At 41.4% G+C, this 16,502-nt stretch overlaps 1 protein-coding gene across 7 annotated transcripts in view; it reads left to right on the top strand.

Annotated features, from left to right (window-relative positions):
• Positions 1-4,407: 4,407 nt before the first annotated feature.
• ITSN2 (intersectin 2) overlaps positions 4,408-16,502 on the top strand; it is an 81,879-nt gene continuing 69,784 nt past the window's right edge. For 5 of the 7 annotated variants that reach the window (XM_048296155.1, XM_048296159.1, XM_048296158.1 and 2 more), the window contains exon 1: positions 4,813-4,896. The gene's annotated coding sequence lies outside the window, so the exon portion shown is untranslated. Of the gene's footprint in view, positions 4,518-4,812; positions 4,897-5,053; positions 5,188-16,502 lie in introns of those variants that run through there. The other 2 variants (XM_048296157.1, XM_048296156.1) reach the window with 2 other exon arrangements.

The raw sequence follows: 16,502 nt of genomic DNA on the forward strand, positions 1-16,502 counted from the left end.
CCACACTGAACAAATACAGTCCAGCTCCCCATCCACTAGTAAATAATATCAGTGCTTGGCAGGGAACAAAGTTAGGACATGAATGTTTTATTTTATACAGCTATGAAGTAATAGAAAATCCTGCAAAATTAATAAAGTAGCCATTTGTTATTTTAAAACCTGCATGGGCTTCTGGTTCAGAAACCAAACCAACATCTCTAGAAGTTCTATTTTTGATCCAGTGCGTGTTTTGTGCCTTCTACGCCTTTTTGATAAATTGCTACTCAGAATTAATATCAGAAATGCACCACTCCTGTTCTGTCAGGTGTGGAAAGCAAATATTAACTTGTCCTTTTGTTTATCCTGTTGTGTTTTATGCCTCAATTTTTAAATAAAGATGTGGGTTAAAAGACAGTATCTAGCATTTTCTCAAAAGGAAGAAAGAGGTTGACCACTGCTGTAAATATGAAACCTTCAGCAGCACTGAGTGAGGGCTTATTGCTTCTGTGTTCTCTAGAGGGAAAAAAAGGAGGTGCAAAAGAAAATTTAGCATGAATAATAGACTTGAATCTAATAAGGAGGTCAGAGCTGTCACTCATCAGGTAGGTGTGGCTGTTCCTAAGTAGTTCTTTATAGCTGGGACAACAAGCTGGACTCTCCAGATGAGGAAATGCCACTCATTAGGAAGCAAAATTAAACAGGTCAGTACAGGAGCAACATGTCCAGGTTACAATTGAAAAATTACTGCTTTGTGACCACTCAGAAATAGTTGTCGCTTTATGTCCCTTGATCCCTGACCAGTAACTGTGCACAAATCTTGGCTTATTCTTGCAGTAACTGATTTCTAGTGTTCATTTGGTTCTGGCTTAACTTTATGTGTTTTAAACATACGTTTGCAGGAAGATGTCTGCCAACAAGCTTAGACACTGCCTGGTCAGAGGGCTTGGACAGGGAGTATAAAGCATTCACTTCTGATGTGTTTTCTGCAGCAGAGCAGAGAAAATAAACAATATTATGGAGTAGACTAAGAGCAGAGAAGAAGTCATGTTACCTACCTACTGCCCTTCAGTTCAGGCTAAACAACTTTATTCAGGATCTTTTTTGCTGTCAATGGAGATCTTTCATTATTAATCTAAAAATATCAAAATTGCTTGTAACAGGAAACTGAGGACTGAGTACAGATAATGATCAAAGAGTAACGCCTTAGTGTGAAAATGGAGTTGCTTTTAATAGTAATAGTTTCTCCGTCTTCATTATATCTTGTTAGGCTTTGCTGTTATGTGTTGGTTTTGGGCTCAGACATGAGAAGGAGATCATAGAATCATAGGATGGGTTGAGTTTGACCTTAAACATCATCTAGTTCCAACCTCCCTGCTGTGGGCAGGGACACCTCCCGCTAGAAGTGTAGGATAATAAATGATGCCATAACAATCCTAGAAGATGAAACGTTATATATAGTAAATCCTACTTCTTTTCTGCTCCTCCCATACTTTCACCTTAATTGATCTCTTCTGAGTAGCTGTTGTGCTGTAAACGTGCCCCTATGCCTGGAACGAGCCTGTATCTTATCATACCATTGGTTTCTTATCCTTTCAGCTCCCTTTTATATTATCAGTTATTATTAAGCAATTTCTCTTGCTTTAATGGCTTTTTGAAACAAACTAATTAATTCCTGTTTCTTTGCCACTGTCTACTCATTGCTACAAGGGTACTGTAACCAGACGGGACTTTTATTTCACCTGGTATTTGACATCAGCCCCGAAAACTACATGTTGAAGCTTGCAAAAAGCACTCTCTCCAAACCCCAAGATGCCCAAAGGCAGTATCTGCAACAGTGCCTGTAGAAACTGCACTTTCATAAAAGTACTGCTTTTCTTTTGAACCTACTTCAAGCAGTAGTCAAACTCTGAGTGGAAACAAATTTCATTCTCCATTTTAAAGGTATAATACTAGTTTGTGCCTCAGACATTAGTAATGAAACATCTCTGTAAGATCCTTAGTTTGAGTAAGAGTTCAGCTTTACTTCAAGGATGCATTTTTTAGTACCTGACACTAAACTTTGGATGTCTACATACCCCATTTCCAAGGAAGAGTGACTTGAGGGGCTGCTGCATTCAAATGTGTCTGCACAACAGGTTGTGAGTCCTCCTCCACTTCCTGATAATTAATCTTACAGATATTATTCTAATATCTCTGATCACTTCCAGTTCATTGTGATAACATAGATAAAACAGCATTGAATTTGTGCAGAATCAGAGTACATAAAGCTTTGATGTGCTAATTTTTTTATACCAGGTTATCTCGCTAGGGAGTCGGCTGAATTTTTAATTCCCTACAAGTCCACCCTTCCTAGGCAACAGGTCAAAAGAGGTGATTCTGTGACCCTATTGGGTGTCCAGCTGGGGGGTCCTCAGCACAAGAAAGGTGTGATCCTGTTAGAGTAGGTCCAGTTCAGACCACGAAGATGCTCAGAGGGCTGGAGCACCTCTGCTATGAGGCAAGGCTGAGCGAGTTGGGATTGTTCAGCCTAGAGAAGAGAAGGCTCCAGGGAGCTCTTATTGTGTCCTTCCTGTACTCAAACAGGCCTATGAGAGAGATAAGAGGTATTTTCACTGGGCCTGTTTCAACAGGAGAAGGGGTAATAGTTTTAAACAGAAAGAGCGTCGATCTAGATTAGATATAAGGAATAATTTTTTTACAGTGGAGGGGATAAAACACTGTCAGAGAGGTTGTTGGTGCTTCATCCTTGCAAACATTCAAGGCCGGGTTGGACAGGGCTCTGAGCAACATGATCTAGTTGAAGATGTCCCTGCTTATTGCAGGGGGTTTGGATTAGATAACCCTTAAAAAGTCCCTTCCAACCCAAACTATGCTACCATTCTGTGATTTTCCTGGCGTCAGTTTTGTCAAAGGAGGTGTTAGGCAACACATAGTTACCTCAAATGAGGTACACTGCTGCTCTCCTATAGGGATCTCGCATAACATTAATAAAGCAGATGGGTCATTCCCCCTCTGTCATGTTTACAGAATCAAATATCCCAACGTCCTTTATACATTTCCTGCTTGATGTACTTTGTCGCCTCAAAGCCAGTGGTTAAGCACAGACACGGCCCAAGTCCATTTGCTTGTGGGGCCTGGCAGTAACGTTAATAACAGAAGAAAGGAACCGTGAGGTACCTTGAGAAGTCACCTAGTTCAATGTTCAAGGCATGATTGACTAACTGTATTTACCAAACTCCTCAGATATCTGTCTAACCTGTTCTTAGAGACTTCCCTTCACAGATTTTTACACTGCCCTTCCCAATACTTAACTACTGTAATCAGTAACCTAATGTTCTTTGTCTTATGAGAAGAAACATATTTATCTGGTTTATTGTTATCTTAATTCTCTCTACAGTGGCCTTTTATGAACCAAGTAAACTGTTATGCCTGATGCAAGCACTTGTCTTCAGTCCAGAGCAGGCTGGAGGTGTTGCCAGCACAACAAAGTCACATTTAGAACTGCTATATCACTATAATGTGTACTAAACAGATTAAAGGCTGCATTTTAAGCGGTGTTAAAAAGTAATTCAAGTGAAAAATGTCAGATGAGAGACTTTTTAATTTGGCTTCAGAGAAGCCTGTTCTTGACCCAGGGCTGCTTTGTTATCCCAGTCAATTATTTGAAATTAAATGAAGCACTGCTCATGAAATCTGCAGATGACTTCAAAACAGCCCAAGGCCACCTGGGCCCCTTGAATAACACATGTTTTAATCCACCTACACAGCAAATACCTGTGCATCAAAGCCGAGGTTGAGTCTGAGCATAGGACAAAAATACAAAGCATGGGTTTGGGCTGGGTGTGAGGGAGGAGAATGCTGTATCTTCAAAAGCAGTGAATCAGATGAGGGCTGAGGAGGTCACGAGGGGTAAATTCATGAATGCTGCCAGTGCAGTGCAGCAGCTGCAACAGCAAATGCAAACATCGGGTGTGTGCTAGGATGTGGCCATGGCCATTGCATGGCACAGGAACGTGACTGTTCTGGAATCACCGTGAATGATAAAAGGTGTAACAAACTGGAAAGGCTCATTAGGAACCCAGAAGAATGAGTCAGTGGAAAAATCTGCTCTGTATGAAGGTGATAGGTAATTATCTACCCAGCAAAAGCATAGCAGAAAGGCACTGTAATCATCTGTGCACGGCGAGATCCACTCACTGGAGAAGGAAAAGGTTTGGTGTTTAAAAATGATGGCATTTTCCACGTGTTTCCTTCCTACCGGATTCTTTAATTTTTGGAGAGATAACCCCCCGAAACCCTACGTATTTCAGTACACTGAGCAGTGCCAAGTGTGAGCCAAATTTAGCTCCTGCTGCCAGCCCCCTCCGCGCTGGTGTGGGCGTCCCAGCGGGACACTCTTCCCATGGAAAAGCACCAAGGGTGCTGTTACCTGCTCCCAGGTGGAAGAATTGTCCTTATCTGGGACGGGGCCGCACAGGGGCCACAGCTTTTCAGCTTCTAGTAAAGGACTGGGATACAGCCGGAAAGCTAAAGAAAAGGTAACTTATGGAGCAGACGAGGAGACAGCACTTGGGATCGAGTGGGACAAATGTGAGCAAGGACGGGGTAGATCCTCTGTCAGGTCTTTAAGCAGTAGCTGTTACCGTGCAGCAGCGGCACCGACGGGCTCGATGCCGACATGCCCGGACCGCGGCACTGTTTGGCGAGCCTGGCCCAAACCCAGGGTCTGCACCGCCGGGCACAGCGACCCCTCCACCGAGCTCCGAGAGCCCCGTCCCGGCTGCGGCGGAGCCCGGCCTCGGGCAGCGCCCGCCCCCGTTTCCTCCCCCGCCCCCGCCGCCATGTTGTGGGGCCGAGCGCCGCGGGAGGCGCAGGGGCCGCGGCCCGGCGGAGCCGCCGCTGAGGGCAGCGCAACAGGTACCGGGGGCGGGGGGCGCGGGGCCGCGGGCGGAGCGGGAGCGCTGCGGCTTCCAGCGCTGCTAGCTGCTTTACTTGTCTTTTATCCCCTTATCTGAGTCTGGTCTCTTTTCTTTTTTTAATTTTTCTTTTTCCTTTTTTTGGGTGGGGGCGGCGTCTGGGGCTTTGGGCGGTAGCGGCGGTGGCTCCCGCTGCCGGCGCTGCCGCGGCTCGCCCGCGCTCCCTTAGTGCGCTGCGAGCGGAGAGATCCCGGTGCCTGTGCCCAAACAGCTCCCGGAGCGCCCTGCCGAGGTGAGGTGACTCGGACGCGTTTGTAGAGCCCAGTTCCTTGTGGTGATGGTGATTTTGTTCCGGCCGGTTAGCTGTGAAAACACGGAGTTTGGAGAAACCGAGCTGGTTTCTGCAGTTAAAGTTTGCAAACTGTTCTGTCTGTAAATAGACTGGCTTTTCTCGGTCTCGACTTCTCACCGCGGCATGTCGTAATTCAGAAAATAAAATGAGGCTGCGATACGTGATTCGGTTCCCTAAACATTAAGGTACCATTTTGAACACAGTAAATGGTTTTCACGGCAGCTGAGGCTTTGACATCTGTCACATTGCAGAACTCGAAAGTAGATCGTGCTTTAAGATAGTGCCTGCCTCTTTGAATTCTTGCAGCGGTTCTCTTAAACACCGGTCTGAAATTCCCCGTCTAAAACACGGCAATGAGAAGCCTCAAGTTTCTTTGCCCCTTGTGTCCAGGCTACCCTATCGTGTGCGTTGCTCTTTTGGGAAAATGATGTTTTTTAAACTCGTTTGCTGTTGGTGCTGGCCTGTGGTGGCCGCAGCTCCCACGCCGGAATGTGCACAGGGAAAATCGGAGGGTGTGTGAAATAGAACGTGGTGTGGGTAACATCGGTGACACATAAATTGCAGCTGGCTTTGAAGAACTTTAAATAATTCATCTGAAATTTTCTTGTAACAAACTTCTGTATCCGCTAATGCGATGGTGACATTTAAAAGTGATGAGCGCTAGGAACTAATTGGAAAAATAGTAGCTACGTGAGTTTCATTCTGCTACCAAAGCTGGTTCATTTTTGTTACCTTGTTTCCACTCTACCTCCCCTGTTTTTTTGTGTGTATTTTTTTATTCTGACTCAGCTGGGAGGGGCATTCACACCACCGTGCCTCTGAGAATTTAGAGAAACCCTAGTTCAGACTCTGGGCTCCATATGATGTGAACTGCCTGATGCCTGCAGACATGGATTTAGGCTGCTCCTTGCCTCTGTTGAGCAGAATTTTTTGTCAGATTAGCCTCCTAACTCAGATGCCTAAATTAGATCAAGTGAATATGCTTATCCTTTTAATTACTATCCTGAGGGAATTGCATTTACTTTTTTCTCCTCCATCTGTACAAGATCTGGGGTACGGGATGTGTCCCTGGCTGAGTTGTAGCTGTCACTGTAATAGAAACAAAGAGGATGTTCCTGTAGCAGTAACAAAAACAAAATGGGGTGCCTATGGTTGGTTTGTGCTAATCATAAAAATAGTGAGGTTATCTACCATTGGTGCTGGTCAAAGCACCTAAGCTTTATGGCTACTTATTTTTTTAACCATTTTTGTAGACAGAATGAGATAGGTCAAGGCTGAAGTGACATGTGGATGATTTTGAAGTCTGTTATTGAGAAGTCTTTATTGAGATTCAGGTATTACAGTGATTTTTACCACAACAGTACTTACAGCAAAGTTTTTTACAAATATTTCTGTTGTAGTCTTTAATGTTGAAAAATTAATCGATTTCATGCCATAGGAAAGTAGCAGCTATGGAAAATAAAGCTAAGTCTGGAGGTGATAGTATTTCTTCATTGAGCTGCTTGTCAGGAGCTGGTGAGGAAAATGAGGCAGCATTTGGAAAGTGAAAGGTGATGTGCTTGCTTTGCTTGGGGCATTATCAAAAACCTTCACAGCCTTTGAAAATAGGCATCAGTCCGGAAAATACCTTGGGATTAGTTCCTGAAAGGCAGTGTAGTCCAGATTAGTTCCTGTCACAAATTAAGACAGATGTCTCTGGTCTGAGAGATAAACTGTTAGTTAACAGTTTGCAAGTAAATTATCTGCTGTTGCCTCAAAAGATTTAATTTGATCAACCTGCAAACTACATGAAAAAAGCATTTCATCAGATTTTTCTTTTAAAAGCCAGAGCTGTTCTCTTTGCCTTTTTAAAACTGGTTCAAAAATTTGACATCTTTACTTGTAATGTTAATTTCTGGCCTATTTTCACTTGAAAGGAAATGTCTCCAGTATCTTGTTTTTTAAAAAGCTTTTAACTCTCTCCTTTTTTTTTTTTATTATTTACCTCAAATGTAGTTATAGAATAATATTATTTTGAAGGGACTTCTGGAGGTCATCTGGTCCAACCCTATGAAAAGCATGGCTAACTCAGGTCACTCAGAGCCATGTCTGGTTGTGTTTGGATTACCTCTGAGGGTGGAGATCCCAAAAACTCACTGGACAGCCCTCTCCAGTACAGTACATCCATCCCATTGCCCAGGCTATCAGTGAAGACATTAAACAATACTGGCCATGGCATCAGCCCCTGGGGAACATCATTAGTTCCAACCAGATGGATTTGAGACTGCTGATCACAGCGCTCTGAGTCTGATGGTCAGGCAGGTTTTTCACCCAGTTTACAGTCAACCTTTTCAAACTATATTCCACCAGTTTGGTTCCAAGTATACTGTGGGAGACCTTGTTAAAAGTGTCAAAACAAGCTGCTGTGCCATCGTTCACAGAGCCAGTCATCTCAAAGATGAGATGTGTCAGGTGTGGTTTGTCCTCAGTAGCCACATGCTGGCCATTTCCTATCACCTTTTTCTTCTTCGAGCATCTGTAGGTGGGTCCCAGGAGGATTTGCTCCATAATCTTTCCAGGGACTGAAGTAAGACTTAGCAGCCTTCTGTATTGGTCAGCTGTCCCTCTTGCCCTTCAGATGGAAGGTCTGATGTTCACCTTTTTCCAGTCACCAGGATCCTTGACCAGTCACCAAGAACCCCCCAAAAATAACAGAGCTTGGTCTTACAGTGACATTAGCCAGTGCTCCTGGCAGCACTGGGGCTGTGATTTGTTCCATGTATATGTATGCAATTGTTCTACTTCCTTGTTTTCAAGTTATTTTGACTTTCAAAGGCTGCTTTCAGTTCAATGTAATGTTACATCTCTTGACAAAGGGTGATGATGGATCCTGCCATGTTTTCAAGTTTTGGGGTGAAGTTTGATGTAGACAGTCCTGTGAAAATCATGAGAGCAGTAGTTGGCTGACAGAGAGTTTGGGGTGTTGCTTGGATTGGAAGGTTCACTTTATGTGGCTGAATGATGTGTGAAAGTCAGTAACCCTTCTTAGGCTTTTTTGTCTTAAGTGGTGATTATAAAGATTACAAAGATAAAGTCATGCTAGTTACAGAGTTCTCTTTTTTATGACTGACTGACCTATTTCAAGCACTATTGCTTGTCAGTAAAACACTTAACACAAAGTGTATTTTGCCGTTCAGAGGTTGAACCTAGCTGTGGGGTGAAATAGGGTCATTACAGTATTCCTTCTACCTTTAAAAACATACTATCACCCTTTAACTTCACCTTTTAAAATTGCATTTTTCTTGTGTGCTCTGGTTGGTGATAGATGACACATCAGACTATTTTGAGGGGAAACACTAGCGTTAGAGTGCCTGGTTGGATTTCTAGAAGGGCTAAGCAGCTGTTTTAAGTGATCCTAAAATTTTCAAATGCTTAGTTGCAAATATTGCAGGTACCTGAATTACCTCTGGAAATGGTGTGTTTGAATCCTGATCAGTGTAGAACTGGGAGATTTACGACTACACGTAAGTTCAAGTTCTTTCCAGTGACAGACCAATGCAAACCAAAATTTTAAGGCAGCTGTGAGCAGTGAAGCCTTGTTTTCTGTGGCATTGGCTGTCTGAGTTTGATCAGATGTGAGCCTGTGTTGAATTTTTTCTCGTGGTCAGTGTATTTAGAGCAGCTTTTAGCCATGTGGATCCTCTGATGTCTAATATTGGTACTCAAACATACAGCAGTCCTTCTCTTCCTTGAGGGTACTAAATTTGGTTGTGCCTTCTCTGTCTGGTTGCCTGTTTTTTATGAATATTATAGTCTGTTAAGATCTTTGCAAAGGGCACCCTTCTGTTAAGCTTGGTCCATGTTAGGCGATGGGATTCATCAAAACACGTTAACTACTCATGTCTCATACTTTTAGGCAGGGGAGCTAAGAATTCAAGCATTCTGGTTGCTTGGTTACTATAATGTTACTGCTTTCATTAATTCACTTATCAGGATGGTGGTTTTTATTTTGTTTTTTTTTTATTCTCAGATTTATTTAAGGATAAAATAAATTTTTCTTTAGAAAAAAAAGAGGGGGTTTTATTTCATGAGGAGGAGTTCTTACTTCTACACATACAGTGTTTTATTGCCCTTTGCAAGATGATACAGGGACTGTAGTAACTCGTTTTTCTGGTATTGTGCCATTAGCACCAAATGTAAAGGTAAGGATTAGGTCACATAAAAATTATAAGCTAAAAATGAAGCTGATGAAATGCCATTTTTCTTCAAATGGAGAGTATTTAGAACTTTGTCAGTATAGGAACACAGCCTGGCCAGGTTGGTTACTTGGATCCTAGAGTTAAAATAATGGATTGAACATTAATATATAGAGGAGCACAGTGTTGTGTAACTCTTATTTTCAGAACAGCACATGAAATTCAAATGATGTAACATGATGACAGTAGCAGCACAAAGCATTGGAATTACCTAATAGAGGACAAGTACCTGAGAACTATTTTTAAACATTTTGGCACTTACAGATAGTTGAAAAGGCGTGGTTGATCCAGAAAAGTCACAGCTTCTTTGGAACAGCAATTCTGAGAGCCAGTTTAACTTGAGACACTTTGATATGAGACGTTGTTGCTTCAGAAGTAGCAGATAATAATTCTGAGCCAGCTCTACTAGTGAAAATGTTCAAGGCTGATGCAAGTGGAGCTTGTGAAATGCTGTGGCATCAGTCATGAGCAGTATCTGCAGTCAGTGATTCAACAGCATACACATGAAGTAAGGGAAGAAAAGGAAATGGGAGTTAACTCTTCTTTGTTTCTAAAAATATTACAATTGGAATGTGAAAAAAAATTACCTATTATGGCTATACAAATAAATGTATCAAAAAATCAGAGCATATTTAAATAATACTTTTAGTCTTATCCTTCAAAGGTCAAGAATTTTACTAATCAAAAGCAAAAACTTTATAGCTTTTTCCACTACACTGTAACGACTTTAAGGTGGGACAAGTGTCTTTCTAACTGAAATAATTTTGCCCCTCAGGATTTTACATGATGTTGAGATGTTTGTCTAACACAGGTGATAACTGATTCTCTAAGATCATGAAATTCAAATTTGGTGGTCAAAACATTATTACTGTATGCTCTAGAGCTCAGTGGTAAAAGTTTAAGAGACCACATTTCAACTGGATGATTTGAAGGACTGTTCTTCATAATATAAGCATGGATGAGATTTGCAGATGGGAGTGGGGTCAAGAGCAGGAAGCTTCATCTGGGGCAAGTGAGAGGTGCTGTGGCCACACTGCCTGTGTCCTGGGTCCACCTCAGGACCAGTGTGCTGGTCTCAGAGTTCCTGTGCTGGGCAGAATCTCCGTTACAACCACACTTCCCTGTGTCACTTTGGGGAAAGCATTTTTACCCATCTGTTATCAATCTGAAATACCCCTACCTAGTTATTTTTTTTCCTGTTGGACTGCCTTATGCTGATCTTTACTTCTTCTCCCAAGAGGTTTCCTTGATTTTTGATTCATCAGAGATAAATACCTTTTCTTTGCTTTAAAGGCCACTTGTGGCTTTTCTCCCCTCTGCTTGTCATCTCATTCAATTTTGAGAAGTTAAGCCTGCAATGGTTTTGTGCAGCTGCCCAGCTTGAAAGCAGATACCTAAACTGTAAATCCAGTCTCACTGAATGTTTTATTTTCATTAGTTTTACAGAGAGTCAATGATTGCTTTCTGCTGAGCACAGAAGAGTGCTCACGTATCTTTTGGTTTTTGCTTTGTTGTAGCAGCCCATTAGATGTTCTGTACATTTTGCACTGTTATCTGGGACTGAAAACTGAGCAGCAAGTTAAGTAGCATCTATTCTATCATAAGGAGAAAATAATTAAGCATTCTTATTTTAGTTGTGTTTTTTTTTTTTTCTCTGTTATCATTTTGCTTGTGCTCCTGATGGAAAGACAGGAGCAGGCTCAAAACTTCCCTCTAAGGTGGCAAGATTTCAAATGAATAAGCTTAAAAGTAATATGCTCTCAATGTTTCCAGTCATGGTTGAAGTAAGAAAATAATGAAAAGAAGACAACTCATCAAATACTTGGGTCTCGTCCAAGTCCGTATTGACATAAATTAGGAGTTACAGTGTGAAAGTGGAGAACTGCAGGTTTCAAGGTGTGTGGACCTCACCAAACAGCATTTAAGGGTGCTGATACAATGCTTGCAAATAATTAGATGTGAGAATTGATGTCTTTTAAAACAGAATCTAGAAAAAATGGCATATGGAGTAGGGAGTCATGTGAATTAGAAAGTAGGAAGCAAAAAAACCACTAAGAGTATTTTAAGTTACCACCCCTTGAGGAGCAAGCATATCTCTCACTCAGCTCTCTGGAAAGGTTACAATATGCAGCCTGGAGTTCCTTCTCGAAGGTAGAAGCTCAGAGCCTTTAAAAAAAAATCTTATAAATAGTCTACCCTCTGCTTTTTGCTTTTTTCATTTCCTTTTTAAACAAAGCAAGCAGAGGTGGTGATGTCTGTCTGGGATCAGGTTAGTGAATGTATTCTTCCAGGGCGTGACAGAGCTGGGTTCAATTCCCATCTTTTCCTGAGGAAGTTTGTGTCTCCTGGGAGAAGGGCCAGGGATTTAAATAGTGAGCTTCCTGAAGTGGGATTCTCATTCTCTCCTTCAGAATAATTTCTTCCTTGCAAAGAAGATTTGAAGCTGGAAGGGCATGGACAGACAGAGAGGAACCTGTGCATCTGTGCTTTAATGTAGAGAATTTCTTGTAGGTGGTTGAAGTCCTGAATTAACATTACTATTCCAATCACTGTTCATGAGTTTCCTTGATTGACTGTGCAATAAAATAGGGGAAACCATCTCCTAGGAGGGGGAAAAGATCAGTTTTAATCTCCAGAAACAGAGGAGAGAGCTGAACAGTGTCTTGATACTTTGAATGGGTGCTTTCACAGCTGAGCAGCTGTGTAAGAAACAGAGTAAACCCAGCAACAGTGACCACACAATTCTGTTTTTTGAACAGAAACAGAGATTCTTGTATTTTTGATGGTCAGTATGTTCAGAAAGCCTATTAGTCAGGCAAGGTGGGCAGAAGGATATTTGTCAGAAAAATACTTTTTGTGTTGTGTCTGGATCACTGTTGGGAAGGAAGTTTCTCTTTCACAGTGAGCAAGGAAAGGGCTTTGTAGCACAAGGTTAAGAAGTAAAATATTTAACCCTTTATTTTTTCCTTCAAATGTCAAAATATTAACTAAAGCTTGCAGTACTGTTATCTACAGTAGCATGGGGAGCAGGAAGAGCCAGCAATGTGCTACCCACAGTCGACTCCTCCGTTTTGTCACTGATGTCATTCGTTTGTTATCGGAGTGGGTGGACTTTGTAAGCTGGCCACAGTGCATTTTGAAAAGGCCATGTGGCTGTGTATAGCTGTACTGTAGAAATGAGATAAAGGCTTGGCCTGCCACAATGTTGAGATGTTTTTCTTTTTTTTTTTTTTTTTAATCAGTAGAGTCTCATACCGGTATGTCTTGAACCAAGAGAAGTTCTAGTCTGTGCTGGTTCGTAATGCCTTACTAATGCTTCTTATTATCTCATTTTTAAGAGAGTACTCCAAAAAAAGCAGGAAACAGCTACATGGGCTATTATTACGAAGTCACTGCTTGCTTTGCAGGTACTAGTGAGTCGTCTTTGTGTTGTCCATATCTACAGGTGTTGCAAAGAGTAAATCAGGTAACTGGTGCTGTAGTCTCTGTTCTTGCTAATTGGCTTTTGCAGCAAAATTCCACAATATATCTTCCTCCTGCCATGGAGAAAAGGAAGAGTAACAGGGTGACCACACATGCTGCTTCCATGGTATTTGCTTTCTTCCAGACAGAGCCTGGTGCACCAGACCTTCATTCCTACTAAAACTATGTGGCTGTGGTTTTTCTAAGAAATGTTTTGAAAAAAATAATTGATTCAAGTATAAATATTAACAAAGATTGTGGTAAAGCTGCCCTTCATAAAATGGCAATATGCCTATGACAGGGAAAAGAAAAAGCTTTTTTCCCTCTGTGTGCAGTCTGCCCAGCCCTAATGTTTTCTAATGCTTTCAGCATGGTCCTGATGTGTTCCCTGCTTTTTGCAGTCTCCTCATTTCTTTTCTCCACTTGTCTCAGCTGTAATGAACACTGAGAGAGGGAACAGAAGTTGCAGTCTGGCAGGTCAGTTTGTGAAAGCAATTAGTGCTCTAGAGATTGGGGCTAGTCAGATGTCTTGTTTACAAGAACTTGCTGTTCTGCTGTTTAAATGTAAGATCCAAGTTTTCCTGTTTTCACCCTAAATGGCAGCAGGACTTAATGTCATCTACAATGTTCATAATGATGTTTGATCCTGTTGTTACACCATGGATTTCATGCTGTGTCTGTGACAGTTTCTTACGACTCATGACTGAGTTCACCAAGCACATCTAGAACATTTTGCAGAAACAATTTTTTGTGAAATATTCTGGTGGTGAAGGCCATGATTTCATCAATATCATCTGTTTGGGACACTGGTTATAGTATTTTCTTGATTTTTATTTTCTTTCTTCAGTGAACATTTCTATATGGCATTGTATAATGTGTTGTGTAAAAAGGGTCCTTGGAAATTTACAGCTTTCACCTCCATTAATGATTAGAAGTTAGCAGAATCATTCTAAAAAATTCTAAGTTTGTCTTAAAGTGAGAATATTTTGTTGAGATTTCCCTCGGTAAATAAGTGGTTCACACTTGTGTCCTAAAGCTTTAAGATGCTTTTACACCTTTGTAGGTCTTTATAGATGGTGACTGCAGCAACTTTATTTGCAATTTGTGAAAATAAGCTGCTTTTAGCTTTGATGTAGGCATAATCTCCAAGCCTTTGGGATGTGCTGGGGAAATGCAGAAGACAGAATACTTGTTGAGGGCAAGCTCCCTTCTTTGAGAAGGATTGTTTTCACAGACTTCTGAAAAATGTGTGTAGATTTCAAGTTTACTGAACTGTTTCCTCCTTCTTTAAAAAAAATCGAGTGAGGGGAAATTATATTGCAGCAATACTTTAGTTCTTCCTTTTTTTACTTCTTGGTACAACTTGAGAGTCTGTCATTGGAGAAGTATCTGTGCTTGGTGTAGTCCTGATGTCTGAATGAAGTGGATCTGTGCAAAGGGATAAGTATGTGTTTCCAGTGCTGGTGAGATATACAAAATCCTGTAAAAGGCCTGCTTATGATTTTTGGTTGCTTCTGTAAGGTCATAATTTTCTCCATTTGTAATGGTTACTGTAGGAGGGTTTTGGTCCCCTTCAAGTTTAGTATTTATTTAAAATATGACAAGGTCTGCATATAGACATAATAGTGAGACAACAGAGCTAAAACATGATTAAATCACATCGCATTGCTGTAACGTACTCTCAGTACAGACCCATTGGGCAGTTCCCTCTTCTTTTTGGACCTTGGGTGTTGGTTCATCTACATGGCAATGCCCAGCACAGATTTACCAGGCTGGTTCAGCCCAGATGTGAAAAACTTGGGGAATTTTCAGGTACACTGAAAAATCCTGTGTTGATAATTAGGGCAGGAATGCTCATTATTTTGCTGATGAAAATGAACCAGGAACACATGTCCTCCATAGATGCAGGGCTTTCATAAATAGGAATGACCCCCACCAAGCGAAAGTGACATCAGAGTCCTCAAAATTTTTCAGTTGAAATTGGTTTTAAAATGTGGTATAGTTGTGACTCCTGGGACATTAAAATGAGGAGAAGGGATTTCCCCATTTTGTGTGCATGAAGCTGCCTGGGTTACTTCTCCCACTCACCTGCTCAGCAGTTGAGAGTTTGAAAGCTCAATCTACACAAGCCATTTCAGCAAAACCAAGGCAAAATGTGACTTTCTCTCTAACTGTGAGACATATAAAGTATTTCAAAAGTATATCTTAAGATTTGGGGTTTTAAGAGTTAATCAGTTTACTATCAGACCTGTATTGTCTGATAATTATCTGACTTGTATTGTGAGGCCTCCCCTCGAGTACTGTATCCAGTTTTGGGCCCCACACTAAGAAGCATATAAAAATATCAGAACATGTCCAAAGGAGGGAAACAAGGATGGTGAGAGGACTAGAGGGCAAGATTTTTGAGGAACAGCTGAGAATATGAGGTTTGTCCAGTTCAGAGAAGAGACCGAGGGAGTGACCTCATTGCTATCTACATCTTCCTTATGATGGGAGCAGCAAGGGAAGTGCGGGTCTCTTCTGGTGACAGGACATGAGGGAATGGCTTGAAGCTGTATCAGAGAACATTGAGATTGGATGTAAGGAAAAGTTCTCCACAGAGAGGGCAATTATGCACAAGAAACTCCCCAGGGAAGGCATCATTGCCCCAAGCGAGTTGGTGTTCGTGAAATGTTTGGCCAAATGCTCTTCAGATACACCGGTTAACTTTTAGGGTGTCCTGCATGGAGTCTGAATTTGGACTCAATGATCCTCTTGTGTCCCTTCCAGCTTGGAATATTCTATGTTTTTGTGATTACTCATTAAAAAAAAAAAAAACAAACAACTAAAATCTACCTGAAATTAAGAGAACAAAGTGAGTTGGAGGAAAGATCAAATGTGTAGCCCTTAACCAGTAAGACTAAATCTGGAACAAGCCACATGCAGGTGGAAATCTGCTGATTCTGGGGGTGTTCTCCAGCATCCTGCTTCTGTGTCATCGTTTCAGGTTCTCTTTTAGACCTCCTTGACAGAACAGCTTTTGCAGAGAAATGTGCTGTAGAAGTGTTTAACAACATTGGCAGCATTTTTCGGGAAGGCTCTTTATAGATCTCAAGTGTCTTTTAGTAGGCTGCTTGGTAGGTCCATGTCTTGGAGCAGGTCCATGCTTCCTTTTTTCATCTTTCTGTGGTTCATACCTAGTGTCATTGTGAGAGATCATTTGGACTCACCAACTACTGCATTTACTTTCTTGAAGTAGATATGTATACGTGTGTGTAGCCACAAATGTATGTATATATGATAACGATGATGGGAACTATACATAGAGAATTGTTAACAAATGATCCCAGACATTTTTAATTTTATTGAAGAAACGTGCAATAGATAAAAAAAAAATGCTTACCTGTCCTCAGGTGGTACTAGAGGGCTTTCCAGCTGTGTGATTTTTGTGCTGAGATGTGCAGGAATTTCTTGGCAGGAAGGGACTATGGGGGATGTGATATTTCTGTACTTAATATTAAAATATGTGGCTGTATTGAGAGGTGAAGGGTTTTTTTATGTGTGTGTGTCTGGGTAGGA

Source organism: Corvus hawaiiensis, chromosome 3 (genome assembly GCF_020740725.1).
Source record: "Corvus hawaiiensis isolate bCorHaw1 chromosome 3, bCorHaw1.pri.cur, whole genome shotgun sequence".
NCBI lineage: Eukaryota > Metazoa > Chordata > Aves > Passeriformes > Corvidae > Corvus > Corvus hawaiiensis.